The 16,453-nt window shown below is 34.1% G+C and overlaps 1 long non-coding RNA gene across 2 annotated transcripts; it reads left to right on the top strand.

Moving 5' to 3' along the window:
* Positions 1-11,012: 11,012 nt before the first annotated feature.
* On the top strand, positions 11,013-13,835 carry LOC124897705. 2 transcript variants are annotated; one of them, XR_007054575.1, is made up of 2 exons: positions 11,013-11,543; positions 11,700-12,436. It is a non-coding gene; the product is annotated as an uncharacterized LOC124897705 (long non-coding RNA). The 2 variants fall into 2 exon arrangements; XR_007054574.1 differs by lacking the exon at positions 11,700-12,436 and adding an exon at positions 13,698-13,835 and having other exon boundaries at positions 11,081-11,543.
* The last annotated feature ends 2,618 nt before the right edge of the window (positions 13,836-16,453 follow it).

Raw genomic sequence — 16,453 nt, 5'->3', positions numbered from 1 at the left:
CATGAAATGATGCTAACCACTTTGCGGACTTCCATCACACCCTTTGGCTATTTATATATACATTCATGTGCATTCAATTCATCTTTTCCACTACTTTATTGTTGAAGCTTCACTGCATATAACACTTACCTTAATTATCGCAAGGGAATACATAGGCATGTCAATTACCGAGATTCTAAGCTAACTTATATCCTTCAACCTGCTTTGGGGGGCAATGCTAGAACTGTCATAATCTTCACCTTGGGTACTTCCCGAAGCCATGTAGAGCAATCTCAAAATACACTTCAATTTGCCTATTGTGCCAAAGAAGTGACCACTAATGCACAAGTCAATGTTGTAATGTCTGACAAGGCATTGGTGAAGCATTTGCAGAAAGAATTAGCCACACTAGAGAGTGAATTAAAAACCCCTCACAACTACTTGTGATCACGTGGTATTACTGAGAACAAAAGACCAGCAGATTGAAAAGGCGAGTACACTTTCCTATTGAAACTTAGCAGCTACTAGCTTTTGGATTGGTTAGCACAAGCAATTGAATTAATGAAATGAACCAATTATCAATCTATTTCCCACAAAGGCTTTTATTTAACATATTGTTCACTCAGTTATTTACATTTAATTTATCAAAGCATCCTTGCTTCATGTTACAGTAAAAAAGTCCCGAGGGTTATATAAATTGAAAGTTTTTTTAATTCCCAATTTTATTTGTCCTTCTAAGAAATTTTTGGTTCCACAGTTGTATTAACTTGAGAATAGTTGTTGTTTACCTTTGAAAATGCTTATCTTGTGAGTAGGTAGTAAAATGTGCAGAGAAAAATTGCAGGTGAACTTAACGTTAGTCTTGTAGATATTAACTGATATCACATGATAGTTTAATTTTTTAGGTTTTCAGGTATTGATCATGGCTGTGGAACAACTAGTTGAAAATAAACCTCCTGAAAAGATGACTTTTAATCATCTTGCATGGTTATATTCAATCATGCTAACTGCAGTAGTGGTAAAACTCACCCTGTGGATTTACTGCAAAAGCTCAGGAAATGACATTGTTCGCGCCTATGCAAAGTCATGTTTTTATTATCCTTTACCATCTAGATTCCATGTCTTTTTCTGATGATCGATTTGCCTAAATTGTTGATATATTTGTCTGGATCGCTATTTCGATGTGGTTACTAATGTAGTCGGGTTGATAGTATCAGTAATTGGTCATATTTCATTACTATGCTATTATCTGTACTGTGAGACAATGAAATATGAAAAAGAAAAAATAATTAAAAAAGAAAAAGACTAGCCATCAGGCGAAGGATGAATATTGGTAGGGAAGGAAGCGAAAACGTAGTAATGAAGCAAAAGTTACTGAGGGAAGTTATGAATAAAAGATTGATAACAGATGGGTAACAATGCCTATACAGTGTTGAAAAGACTAAACAAAAAGTGAGTATAATATTAGTAAACAACCTTATAACCTTAACGACCACCGTTTAACCTTATAATCTTATAACCTTAACAAGATGTTTTCTCAAAGATTTTTTCTTTTTAAAACTGTTATGTGAAGAAATGTTTTTGTGCCCACAGACAATATTTTGAAGGAGGTTGCTATGGTACCTCTTTAAATCATTAACTGTAATAACTAATATATCCCTATTTAGTAAGGTCTGATTGTATAGGGAGCTAGTCTGTGGATGAAAAAGTGGTCTTTTCCATTGTAATACCTTGAACAGAGAATAACTTTAGAGTTATTGTGAAAAAAAAGTGGTCGATTCACTAGCATTGTTGTTATTGTGTTCATCTCTTATTGCTCAAACTAAATCTAAAGTCTACTGAAGCCGCGTGGGGCTATTTTGATTCACTAGCACCTTATTGTTCATCTTGTTGCTCTTGTGTTGGATTGAATCTCCTGATACATACTTAGTCTTGTATCAATATGTTATTAATTTTTAGAACTTAATTTGATAGTTGTAGTAAGTTAGCGAAAACATCTAAATGCTCCATCTTTGTTGTTTGGCTTTCCCTTAAGTATCCTGAAATCCATTCACGTTGTGTAACCATAATTGATCCCGCACAACCACTTTCTTAATAAGAGTAAAACTTAATGGCCACCGTTAAGTAAACAACCTTATAACCTTAGCCTTAACGGCCACCGTTTAAAGCCTAATCTATTTAATAAACAACCTTATAACCTTAACGGCCACCGTTTAACCTTATAACCTTATATTAGGAAACAACCTTATAACCTTAATGACCACCATTTAACCTTATAACCTTATATTAGGAAACAACCTTATAACCTTATAACCTTAACGGCCACCGTTTAACCTTATAACCTTTTATTAGGAAACAAACTTATAACCTTATAACCTTAATGGCCACCGTTAAGTAAACAACCTTATAACCTTAGCCATAACGGCCACAATTTAAAGCCTAATCTATACATAAAACTAAACGGCCACCGTTTAATAAACAACCTTATAACTTTAATGGCCACCGTTTAACGTTATAACCTTATAATAGGAAACAACCTTATAACCTTATAACCTTAGCCTTAACGACTACCGTTTAAATCCTAATCTATGCATAAATCTTAACGGACATCGTTTAATAAACAACCTTATAACCTTAACGGCCACCGGTTAACCTTAAAACCTTATATTAGGAAACAACCTTATAACCTTATAACCTTAACGGCCACTGTTTAACCTTATAACCTTATATTAGGAAACAACCTTATAACCTTAATGGCCACCATTAAGTAAACAACGTTATAACCTTAGCCTTAACGACCACCATTTAAAGCCTAATCTATACATAAAACTTAACATCCACCGTTTAATAACCAACCTTATAACCTTAACGTCCACCATTTAACCTTTTAACCTTGTAACCTTAACGGCCACCGTTTAACCTTATAACCTTAAAAGGCTACCATTTAACCTTATAACCTTGTAATCATGTACTTCTCTATGACCTCAGTGTTTAGACTAGGCATAAAAACACTCCATTTTCCCATAAGATGGGTGAAAAATGACAACGACATGGTGATGAATACTAGTAACCTATAAAGACAAGTAACCTATAGCAGCTGGTTTTGAAAGCTTGAATCATGTTTCTGTGGAAATTTAAGTAGTTTGCATGTTTCAAATCACAGGAGTAATGCAAGTCATAAGAGGTCTATTGTGGCCAGCTTGGTAAAGGGCGTGCTCATTCTTGAACGTGACATTGAAGATCAATCTATCTTTGGTGCCATTTTCAAATACAAATCTCCCAACTACTACTATCACTCACTACACTGTATAACAATCAGAATCCACCAAAGTATGTAATTGCCATTCAAGGTACAAACACAAAAGGAGATAGCTTATGTAGAGACATGAAGGTTAACAGTTGATTCATTGTAGACTATCTCGAAAACACCTCTCGAGTCCATATGGGTTTGAAAGTTGTACAAAATATCATTCAAAATGACAAGACTTAGATACCTTGCTTGCAGGGCATTCTTTAGGTTCTGGAATTTCCTCAATGATTGGAAGGTGTATGGCTAAAATGTAGATGATATTGATCTGCTAAATGTAAGCTTTGACGGTCCGTTTGTTTAAGGTCCAGGGTCCAATAATTTATTTTTCTCAAAAGAAGAAAGGGTTCAACTTAAAGAAAATTGGTTTTTATTTGATAATGTTTCTAAGTTGGGGATGAGGTAGGGATATGCTTATTTCTGTACGTATTATATAAACTGAGTCAGGCTTATCTTAGACAAAAAATCATTCCAAAAAGAAGTAAGCAAATAAAATATAGAGGGTAAAGGGAAAGACACCATGACTAACTTTTGATATTTCATGTGATGCTTGCCTGCTCTCGTGGTCTATAATTTCATTCCATTATCTTTACCTATTTATCTCGTATTACTTGTAGGGTTTGTCATTCTCTGATCTTATGTATGTAACAAAAAAATATGGCAACTGATGTTTAAAATCCGACTTAACATCTGGAGAATGTCTCAGAGGCTCTTGTTGTGAGTTTACACCTGTGCTTTTTCTTAGTTCTTTCTCTGCAATCTTCACACATGGTAGCCTTTCCATTCATTAAGTTATAAGTTGCTCATTTTCGGTTCTTACTTACAATTCCTTTTCTGCTATCTATTGTATAACTTTTTGTAAATTCCATCATTTTATATGTTTTGTTTTGTCCTTTGATTAGGCTACTATCATAGTTTATTTTTTAGTGTTACAGCTCATTGTCCATCTATTAGCATGTCGTGGATTGTATTTCTTTTTATTTCATAACATTTCAGTGAATATCAGTAATATTTGTAATCTCACTTGCATTTGACTTCACTAATATTTGTATAGGGCCTTAAAGAACTTGCCAACTCGTTACCGGAAGTAAACAGCCATAGATTTATTACATATGGCCAACTCCTTTCGCAGACTCATCCTCCTGCGCCTGTGCCTCGTCACCAGAGTCCAACCTTTATCATTGCCTTCGTCAACTGAAGACCTGTCAAGCTCTAATATTTTCTCATTAGGCTCTTCGACACATATTTGGACTGGGTCGAGTGAGCCAAAAATAATAGAGATTTGATGAGAACTGGTCGTCTCATCGTCGAAGAAGATCTTCTTCTCTTTTGCTAGTTTCATGACTTTATCTTTAAAGACAAAGCACTTTTTCAGAGGATGACTTACGAGCCTATGATATTTGCAATAGTTAGGGTCATTAGTCCTTCTAGCTTTGTTGGGATGCTTCATCTCTGGGAGTTCAATGAGCTTATGCTCAAGGAGTTTATCAAAAATCTCAACAACATCAGAATCAAGGAAGGGATATTTCTTTTCTTGCATCTCCTTTAAAGTTTTCTGATTCAGACGTGCTCCAGTAGTTGTCTTCGCACTTTGCTTCTTGCTTACCTTTATGGTGATCTTCACAGGAGACATATCAATATTCATGGACTCCTTGTTTTGATTTTTGGGAACAAACTTCCCCCATCTTTTGGGTTCCTACTTCGAGGGTCATGAATAGGCGCTCCTTCCTTTCCAGCAGAAGACATGCTCAACTCCATGTCGTGAGCACGAATAGCTAACTCTTCAAAGGATTTTGATTTAGTTACTTGCAAGATGTAGAGAAGCCCCCAGTGCATTCCTTGAAGGTACATCTCTATTGCAGAAGCTTCACTGAGCCTATCTTTGCAGTTTAGACTCACATTTCTCCATCGATTGATGAATTTGATGACTGGCTCATCCTTTCTTTGTTGATTATTTGTCAGCTCTATCATGCTCATTGTATGCCTTATGCTATAAAACTGATTTAGGAACTTGTGTTCCAATTGCTCCCAACTATTGATGAAGTTAGTCTCGAGGTCCATATACCAATCAAAGGCATTTCCCTTTAGGGAACGAACAAACTGTTTGACAAGATAGTCACCACAATTTCCAGCATTATTACATGTCTCAACAAAGTATGCAACATATTGTTTTGGATTAACTTTGCCCTCAAATTGTTAAAATTTGGGGGGTTGATAGCCGGCGGCATTTTGAGGCTATCTATTCTCGCAGTGTAGGGTTTGGCATACCCAAGGGAAGACTTGGTGACAACATCATACTTGTATTTGAGGGTCCCTTCAATGAATTCCCTCAATTGCCCAATCGGGATCTTTCCTTTAGCAGAAACTTGCACATCTTTAGTCGGTGGTGTTTGTTCCATAGGATTTTCTATATCATGAACCTTTAGAGCTTTCCCCAGTGCATGGCTAGATTCTCTATCTATCAATCCTTCCACCCTATCCACTATTTTATCAATCCTAGCCTCTTGATTCTGAACAAAGTTTGTCAGGCCTTCAATTGCCTTTGTCAGATTTGCAAGCTGCTCCTCTATAAACGAGGCATCAGTTACCATTGCTTGCATAATCACCTAGACATCAGAGAGTAACATGGATTATAGCATAGGTTGACCTTCGAAGTGCTCAACTTATGTTGTGTAAGTGGAGATGACGCATTTGTTGAATGATCATCGCTCTTTGCGCTAGAGTATTTGGAACCAGAATGCTCAAGTAGAGCAAAAGTCTTCTTAAGCGATTTCACGACACTACTTCCTTCTTCCGAATAACTTGTATTGGACTTCATTCCTTTTGGGGTTGAAGATCCAACAGTTGGAGTTGGTGCGGACGACACTGGATGTATTTGTTGTCCTAGCAAGCCTGCCTTGCTCCTTGTAACAGCTCCTAAGCTTCCGAAAGTAACACCAAGGATACTTTCTACTTCAGCAGAGAACTTTGAGTCAGCAACCTTGGAAGTAGTCGATTGAGAGTTGACCATCTTGGAAGTTATTTCAGCATTCTTAATCTTCAAAGTCTAAAAAGTTGAGATGAGATGTAAAGATCGTCCCACTAGGCATGCCAGAATTTTTTGGACAGTAAAATTCTCGAGGCCGAAAATAAATAATCGAAACAAGAAAAATACTGCAACAATCGATTTTATTGATTTCAATAAGTGAGTATTACAATTTTTATGAATCCTCTGATTCGCCTTTTCAAATATAAATTCAAGGGCTTAATTTGAGGGACTTGATCTTGACTTGTGCTTGAATTCAAGAGATTTTGAGCTTGTTTTTGAATATTGTGGTCTTGACCTTTGATCTTGAAGAACTTGCTTTGAATACTTGAAATTTTTAGAGAAATTGCGGCGTTTGATCTACGAGCTTTCTCTTACTTCTTGTTAGAGTTCTGGGGTGGGGGTTTTTTTCTGAATTATGAGACCCCTATTTATAGTTGTAGGAAAGGAAGAGTCATGATGAATATAAAACTTCCTTTGACCAATCAGATTTAAGTGATATGGCGCCTTTTTATGTGCTTTTATTTTATGGGCCTACTGCATCATTTTGACATGTGACATGGTCCTATTGGCTCCTTCACTTGACTTGGCATGCCATGTCATTTGACACGTGGCATTTATTTGGGCCTCTAGAATATGACAATATCTTGGGCTTCTTAAAGTGGGCTCATCATTTGTAGCCCAAATCAATAGGTTAGCCCAATAAAAATTAGACTTTAATTAAATTCATATATGTTTGAACTTAAATAATTAATCCAATTATATTAATCCACAATATTTATTTGAGACTAATATATTTTGAATTTAATATAATCTAAATTTTGTATGGATTCAAATTTAATAAAATTGTGTCGCCCACAATATTTAATTCAGCATCTTTGATAGCTAACTTAATCCTTAACTTCTCCATTTACATTTCCAACTTCTCTTGAACAAGTAGCAACTCATATACTTAAGATTCATTTTCCACAAGTTTTGTCAGACTGATCATCAGCTTGGATGTTCCATATGTTCCCTTTATCCCAAGTACCCCAAAGTGATCAAATACTTTGTTGAGGAGGTACCCATATGGCATTCCATGTCTCTCTTTCTCTCGGATATTTTGGAATCAAGAGTTCTTTCCTAAGTGAACTTTCTGTGTCATCAGTATTTTATTCCTTCATCTTTTCTTTTGGTCTCATTACTTGTCCCTTCCCTTTTAATAACAACTTTTTCTTCTTGGGACCAGGTCCTTCGGAGGCTTTCTTCCTTATCACAACATGGGTTTCAGCTTCATTCAGCAAGGTTACCAAACTTTGACCTAGAGGACCTAAGGTAAAGTTTTCTATGGCTTTGGTTGTTGAATGATCAAGGTATTTGATGTGAGTATATTCAATTTGTTTTTTTTTTGGTGAAAGGGCGTGAGAAGGACCAGTTTGGTTTAAAGCGGTCAATGAGTGATGAGTTGAGAAAATAGTCTGATTTAGCAATTTGAAGAGTTGATCATTGTCATCAAAAGATATTCTTTTTGGAATGACATGTCCAATTTTTTAAAAAAAATATAGTGACTTTTCATTTCGCAAACGAATTAATATTTTTTATGAGGGAAGAAAAAAAGACATGGCTTTCTGAGATAATATTTTAAGATTATTAAAGCATACTGTGGTGATAATAACCTGAGAGATGAGAGCGGGTCCCTCTCATTTTTGGGTGAATCTTCAAATTTGTGTAAGTCACATTTGTCCATTTTTCAAAGTTGTTCCAGTGGGTGTATACGTATGGCACTGAATTATACTAATGTGTACCCACTTTATCAAGGATATCTATCTCCTTATCATAGCCAATTTTGTAGAGATACAATGATTCACATATTAGACTAAGTCATTATCATGCTTCAATCTCCATATACTCTTTTTATCTCAGAAATTGCTCCTAAGGCAGGTCTGAGGATTATGTCCCAGGTCCCAGACTTGACTTAATTCAGGTTGCTCAAGCTTCTCCTTCTGAGATGACTTTCCTATGGATCGGGTCCTTGAGAATCAGGACTTATCTACATTTTTCATCCTCTTGCTCATTATTTCATCACCACTAAGGATCAATAATTTTTTTGACTAATCAGGAACTACATGTACCCCGTATATCAATCTACAGAATTCTTTTACAGTTCATTCTCCAAAGCATTTTCATTCATCAAATCTTGAAGGTCATTCTAGGGCTTTCTTTTGACCACAATCTTCACATATGCCAAGGACTAAGTCCTTGAGATCAACTTTTCATAATAAGACATCTTCACCTGAAATGTCTTGAGAGAGAGAAAAACTTTTAACTCTTTCAATCAATGAGTTATTCTTGAATGCAATCCCTTTCTCATGCCTAGAATCAAGATCACTTGTCAGATTTGGGATCCCATTTGAGTCTGAGCTCCCAGTAGTAGGACAATGGAGTGATCAAATTTTTCTTAGCCCAACTAGGCAGTGATGGCTTTTCTTTTCGTTTCTCAGAGACTCAAAGTCCTTATGATGTGTACTATCCAGCTAAGTGTATTCAATATTCCTTAGTTTTACCTTAAGCTAGTGCTGACATCTTTCTTTCAAATGTACATCTCTTCCATAGTGAGTATACAAAAATTTGTGCCTTTTGCTTCTATCATCACGAGCAGCTTTTCCTTTAGACTCACTGGGTTGGAATTTTCCTTGGTAGCCTAGACCTCTACCATTATTAACACCTTGACTAGTCAATTCAGAAAGGATTAGTGAGGAAATAGTCAATTTGAGAGGCTTGTTTAACTCATCTTTTAGGCAGACTAGATCCCTCCCAAAAGAAAGAGTAAAAGTAAAGGTTTTAGAAACTAAGTGTGTGGCTCACAAAGTTTATTCAGTATGCTTTATTATTCATGTTTTATGATTTCCAGCTTTCAATTTTATTCAAGCTCAAGGTGAGTCACTTACACTTAGCATGCATTATTTAAAAGTCTATGAGCATATTGAGTTATTATTTTTTTATGCATTCACCCCCACATACTCAGTACATTCCAGAAGTACTGATCCACATATATGTCTATGTGTTACATTGTCTCATAATGTAGGTACCAATTGTATGTAGCCCACACTTCATAATCAGACAGTGATGAGTCCTTTTGATTCGAGGGCTCGATTCAACCATAGTTCGAGTAGCATCTTGTTTTCTTTATTCAGTCATATTGATTCGAGATAGATATGAGTCATGTCCCGGCTACCTAAATTCAATATTAGTAGAGGCTTCACAGACAGTCAGTATAGTTGATGTATTAAATTTTCAGTTTTGTTTTGTATAACCATAGTTGTAATGCTTTTTGATAGTTTTGATTTTGAACATATTCAGTAAAGACATCTCTTCCACTTATTTCTTTCAGATTAATGTATCTTATTTAGTTGCTCACGAATTATGCCAATATAAGCGTTAGCTTGGGATCGCTTGTGGTTGTAAGCACCGTGTGACGTCCGGGGGTAGTCTTGGGGAGTTACTGTGAGAAAATGAGAGAACTTGTTTGTGTAAAAACTGATTTGCAATTGTAGGGTATTTAAAGCAAAATTTTTAAATTAATTTTTTTAAAAAAAAATAATTGAAATTTGGCCAAATGTTCGTTGGACCCCAAACGACATTATAGCTGTTGGACCAATAGTCCATTTGACCGTTGGAAGCTGTCAGCCCAACAAGTTCAAATATAAAAAAAAAAATATAATCGAGTCGGGCCGAGCTGGATAACCGGTGGACCTGATCCAATTTTATTACTGGACCGATCCACCGTACCTTTCAATTGAGACGGCACATCCCGAGATCGCCAATAAACCAGAGGCCCATCGGGCCGGGTCAGACCGGGTCAGGCCCTTTAAACGGGCCAAGCTAAACGACCCAGAATAGGCCAGCCCGGCCCAGTTGACAGGTCTATGTAAATGAACTTAAATAAAAGATATATTAATACTTTCATAAAATAAATAAATAATAAATAATGTAAAAAGATATTATATAAATAGAGGAGTGCAAATGTCAAAAATAAAATAGACATTGTATTAAGCAAAAAAAGGAGAATGATTTTTTCTCAAAGTTGAAGAAAAAAATTATGTTTAAGTCAAAATTGAAAGTGTAAATAATTTTCACCTATATAACAAATATACACACATATAGAAACTTGAATATACATACAAAAATATTAATTAATATTAAGTACGTTTCTTTTATTGTGTGTGGCCTTTGAATTTTCAAGTACAGACTTTAAATTTTATAGTACAATATAAAACCTGTGTTTGCATGTATCTAATAAAAGGAATTGATTTTACTATTTTATCTTTTTTTTTTTGCATCTTAAAAATTAAGTTTAATCGGATTCAATTAGTAGGATGAGGAAAGGTTTTTAAACTAAAAACCCTTTAATATTCTTAAATATACTTTCTTTTTAATTGAGCAATAGATTTAGATAATTATAAAGTAATTGATGAGTTATTTTAAAGTGATATGGGAATATATTTTAAGAAAAATATAAGAGAAAAATGTTAAAAACTTGACAAAAAAATAAATAGCAATGGTGATCATAGAAAGGTGTCACAACACTTTTTCGACATTCTCCAAGCACTTGTTCATTTTAGAAAATAAAGAACTTTCTAATTCACCTTATTATTAAATATAATAATTTCTCAAAATATTAAATTTAGAGAAAAGTACACAAATTGGATCAAAACAAAAAATATTTACACAAGTATGGCCCAGCCAAAACTATTTATGCAAATTGAACATGTGACTCAATTTATTTACATGAAATGTCTCTTTAACTGCACATACTTTCTTCTTATTTTTTGTCAGTGTATTTATTGCTATGGCCTTATCATTTTATCCTTGCTTTTAAAAAAAAAAAAAAATTAAACTTGCTCTATGAACCAACTTTTATTAGTAAAGGAATCAAATGTCAAACAAGAATAAAAGTGGCTCAAAAATAAAAACTGCAAATAAAAAAACATGTGTTACTGAGGTTTAAAATAAACCGGTCCAAATTACTTTTGAAAACAAATAAATAGACGTCTAGGCTTGTCTGGAGTTCTAGAATTTCCCAGATAGACATCTTCTCTTCATCTTCAATCCTATCTCATCTCATCACCGATGGTGTGTAAATGATGGTGCACCGCTTCTTTGGTGGTGTTTCATAGCTCCAACGTGGTAAGCCCCATGACGCCTTCGGTATCTTCTTGACACTCGAGATCTACTTCTCCAACCACCACCCGAGTAAGTATCTTCTAGATCTCTATTTTTGTGCCTTAATGACGCTTTCAGGGATAGATGCTCATCGATCTCTTGTTTTTCATTTCTGTCAAATGTTATCTATATAGCACATCTTCAAGATCTGATTCTCCAACTGTCTTTTTTTTTCCTTTTTTGCAGTTGCTTTGTAGATCTTATCAGCTGTGATCCTTGTTAAACTCGATTTACTACTTTCTCCATTCCTTTTGACTTGTTCAGAATTTACTTTCAAGGACTGTGAGAAGCCAGTGAGATTTATTATCTATAGAGTGGAGAGTAGGTGAATTTCGCGAAAAATGTGATTGATGTGCTAATATCAACTTTCGTGAGTGGCAAGTCCATGCTTGAGTTAGAAATAGAAAGTTTTAATTAATTTTTATTTTTTATTGCATGTTAGAAAGTGATTTGGACATTGGAACAGAGCAGTCTACCTTTTGGATAAATCTCAACAATAAGTGTTTTTTTCCTAAAATATTCATTGAGAGTTCTGAAAATTTTGATAAAAATTAGAAAAATGTTGATGAAAAAAATTCTCAAGGTTGAATTTGAGATAAGAATCATTGAGAAGAACTCAAGAGTTAGCAAAAAAAAAAAAAAAAAGGAAAAGTGAGAAAACAAAGTGAAAAAGTAAGAAGATAATTCATTTAATGTGAAAGAGTGGTGTATTGTCGCTACTAAATTACTTCCATCATAGTTGTCTAATACAAGATCACTGAGGGGTGAGGAGAGATTCTATCAAATGGTAAAGGATTTATTTTGCATGTTTCTGGAGTTATTACTATCGTCGTTCATTATTGTAATAGAATCGGTCCAGTGAAACATGCGTGGTTTGAAATTTTCAACAATAATGTAGAGATCGCAAGGAGAGATAGAGGGAATTCTAATATTGTTGAGTATGCGTGCTATGAGACATTAGAGGGAATTCTAATATTGTTGAGTATGCGTGCTATGAGACATCATCCAAAAATGTGGAGAGCATTATGTGTCATGGCTTAGAAATGCTTAGGATTGTAGTCAATTTTCATACTTATATTGGTGGTATATACTTATCACTTGTATGCTCGCCTCAAACTAAGTATGTTTCTCGAGGGTTTGGGCCACAGGTGATAAAAGAGTTTTAAAATGAGGTGTAGGTGACACAAGTCTTAATTATTAGTTGGAGGTGACTATTATTTTATTATGTATCAAGAAAGTTGGGGAAGTTTGAAAATAACCCACAAGTTTTTAAATTTATAATTTGATCTTAATGTATACCTAAAATAACGGAAAATGGAGGGGCAAAAAGGCGTTTTTCTCTCTTTTCTCATCCATTGTTGTTTTTTCTCTCTTAGCGATTTTTGTTATTAATTGTTTTTGTTTCTGCTGCTTTATTTATCATCTTCTGGTTTATTATCATCATCTTCTACTTTATTATTATTTCATCTTCTTCTTGTCGATCATTTGTTGTTGTTATTGTTGGTACAGCGCTACTGCTGCGATCTTATCAATTTCTTAGGTCAAGTTTTGTTTACTACATCACTTTTCACTTTGGCATTACTTCATAGGTGACTTTGATAAGTAAAATTATGATTTTTATTCGTATTTGTTATCTGGGTGCACTTCTGTTTTTCCAACAATAGATAGAACCTCGATTATGAATTCAGCATAAGTGCCCACAATTTAAAGAGATTAATCATCTGGTACATCAGATGAATAATCTGTTGCATCATCGTATTATCTGCTGCATCAGACATATTATCTGTTGTATCTGGATGTTTATCTGTTGCAACGAATGATTAATCTGTTTGAAACAACACGAATCAACCCCTGTCACAAATCCAACAGATAAATCTTGCTATTGCTACTGGATTTTAAATTATTCCTTTTTACGTCGAATCGTCGACATGTTGTTGAGAAGATAATAAACAGAATCAAAATTAAATATGAATTAAAACGTCAAAGATCAAACATAATTTATTTATTAAACAAATAAAAATACATATAATGGACTAAAAGAAAAATAATAGTCTAATTATTATTATTATTATCAGCATCATCATTGCTAGTCGGTTAATCTTCAACTGGAAGTAGCAAGGCTCTCCTCAACCTGCGTATCTCGTGGAGCATTCTTGATCTAACTTCTCCCAGTTCCCATTGCAGATCACGAACTTGATTTTGAAGTTCATTCATGGTATCTTGCAGAAAAGCAATGTCCCACATTGGGTCAGCCATAATCTTATCTTCTAGAGTGTAATATGAAAGACGAGATGCAATGAATAAATAGAGTATTTGAATGAACGATTGAGTAAGGACAGACCTATTTATAGAGGATTGAATTTGAATGAGAGGCAAAAAAATGCGACTATTTACTTCCATACATTAATTACATTTTTTATTAAATTAAGAAAATAAATATTGTGATATAAGTCATGACTTTTCAGATTATTATTATTAATTAGTTCTTTTGAAGAACCGTTTTTATTGAGTTGTGACAACAGATTCTATATCTGTTGCATCAGATAACATATCTGTGACAACAAATATATTATTTGTTGCATCAAATAACATATCTGTTGCAACATATAATCTATCTGTTCACCTTCATTTATTAATTACATTTTTTATTAATGTGAAAAGTAATGAATTAATTAAATTAAGAAATATTGTGATAAGTCAGGACTTTTCAGATTATTATTATTAATTAGTTCTTTTCAAGAACTGCTTTTATTGAGTTGTGACTCGATATAGGTTGCATCAGATAAATCATCTGTGACAATAGATATATCATCTGTTGCAATCATAGTGAACCTGTTGCATCAGATAATTTAATTGTTGCAATATATAATCCACTTTTTTTAAAAAAAAATAACTATATCATCATATCATTAATTCAAATTTGCTTACTTTTTTATTTTATAAATTAAAAAAATACCTTTTCAAATTTCGTAACAAAATAATAACCATTTTATTATATAATAAATAATTTAAAAAATAAATTCAAAAACAAAAATGGTAAAAAGTCACGATCAGTTATTAAAATTGTGTTTATTATTTATTTATGAAACATTTTTCGTATTGAATAATCGGAACGGAAAGTCATGTCTTTTTCTTTTCATCCTCTCAATAACAACAATAGTCCTTTTTTATTAATAACCGTCAGGTAAAACATATGATCGATCTGTCGTAGTAGATTAACTTCTAATTGTTGACATAAATTGCTGCTCAATTTCTACCACCAACCGTCGACATGTTGAGAACAAGGAATAAGCAGAATGATTATTATTAAATACTAAATAAGAATTAAAAATTTAAAGTCGACAACAAAATGAAATGAATGTTCATAGATTTTTGAATCCCTTGGGTAGATTTGATATACAAAAGTAGGAAAATAATCGCTAAAATAAAAAATATTACCCAATTATTATTACTATTATTATTATTATTGTCAATCAGACATCTTTCATCCGGCAGCCTTGCTCCGAAGTCAGTCAAATCTCTTTGGAGTTCATCAAACTGTATTTGAAGTTCACGCAAGGACTTGATATGAATATTCTTGTACGAATCTGGATCATCCATATTTGTAAGGAGGGACCTATTTATAAATTATTGTATCTCGGAAAGAAAAGAAAATTGCTTTAAAATAAATCTAACAGATGGGTAATCTGTTGCAAAATATATTCTTTCTGTTAGATAACTTACAACATACTGGCAATTTTTTTGCAACAGATGTATATATTTGTTTGATTTCTGCAATAGGTTGATCAACTGTCGTAACAGATGTCTCCAATTGTTTGACAATATAAACAGATGTGTCATCTGTTGCAACAAGTTAGTCATCTGTTTATTCAATTTAAGCCATAGATGGGCTAGGAAGAATAAGGTGCGTGCAGATGGATCTATTATCATATGTGTGGGAGTTAAGTATGTATTACTGATAAGGTTACTGGGACAACACATACAAAGTACAATATTTTTGTGAATGTAGTTTTTAACCGATTAGGCATTGATCATTCAAACAAGATCTTGCATTGTATCGTTAAGTTTGATGGATTCGAAATTAATAAGGCTGAGGACCTCATGAAGATGGTGCAGATACCCTGTTACGAATTACTGACGATTGGTGCTCGTGTTTATGCGTGTCAAGTTTTGAGAAGGGATCAATATTTGTCGTCACTGCAGAGAACCTGTAGCGATTGGACTTAACTTTAAGTATGCATTGGACACTTAGAGGGCCCTCGAAGTCTCGCACTGCATCAAATAAGAACGAAAAATCAATATAGTTATTGCCTTGGCCAAAATTTATATGGCTGGGTTGCTCGCTTGGGGTGATGATTATATGCCAGAAGGTGCGGTAGGAGAATGCTTTCGAGGGAAAATGGGTGGTTGATGAAAGACTATATTATCTGAGAGCTAATTGAAGAAGAGACACAGGGTAGAAAGTAACTTCTAACGAATCTGACCGATGGAATTATCTTAATAGATGTGAAATCTGAATCAAGTGCAACTACGAAAGTGTATCCAGTAATGTAATTTCGTCTGTTATGTCTCTGAAAGAAAAATAATGCAGATGGACACTTTGCTAGGGAGCTGCATGGTCAGGATTATCACCTAGGTAGAAAATAGGAGAAGACCAACAAAGCAGCCTCACGGGCATCGAGGGTAGAAATGATGTTCAGCAAGTCTAGAAAATTTATGCCAACAACAACTGCAGTTAAAATAAGAAAACTAAGCGAAGATGGCAATTTTTGAATTTTAAATTTCAACCCATCTTCTTGCTTGTGTTTTCGATCAGGTCCACTGCCGTTGACCTGATCAGAACCACAAACGAGATTGAAAGGCAAATAGAGTATAATTACTTCCTTAGCAATATGGATTAATTAATTGTGTTTTCTTGCCTTAGCATGCTTTCAACATTC

The sequence above is a fragment of the Capsicum annuum genome, chromosome 4 (assembly GCF_002878395.1).
Source record: "Capsicum annuum cultivar UCD-10X-F1 chromosome 4, UCD10Xv1.1, whole genome shotgun sequence".
Classification (NCBI taxonomy): domain Eukaryota; kingdom Viridiplantae; phylum Streptophyta; class Magnoliopsida; order Solanales; family Solanaceae; genus Capsicum; species Capsicum annuum.
This window is presented reverse-complemented; position numbering and strand designations above follow the sequence as displayed.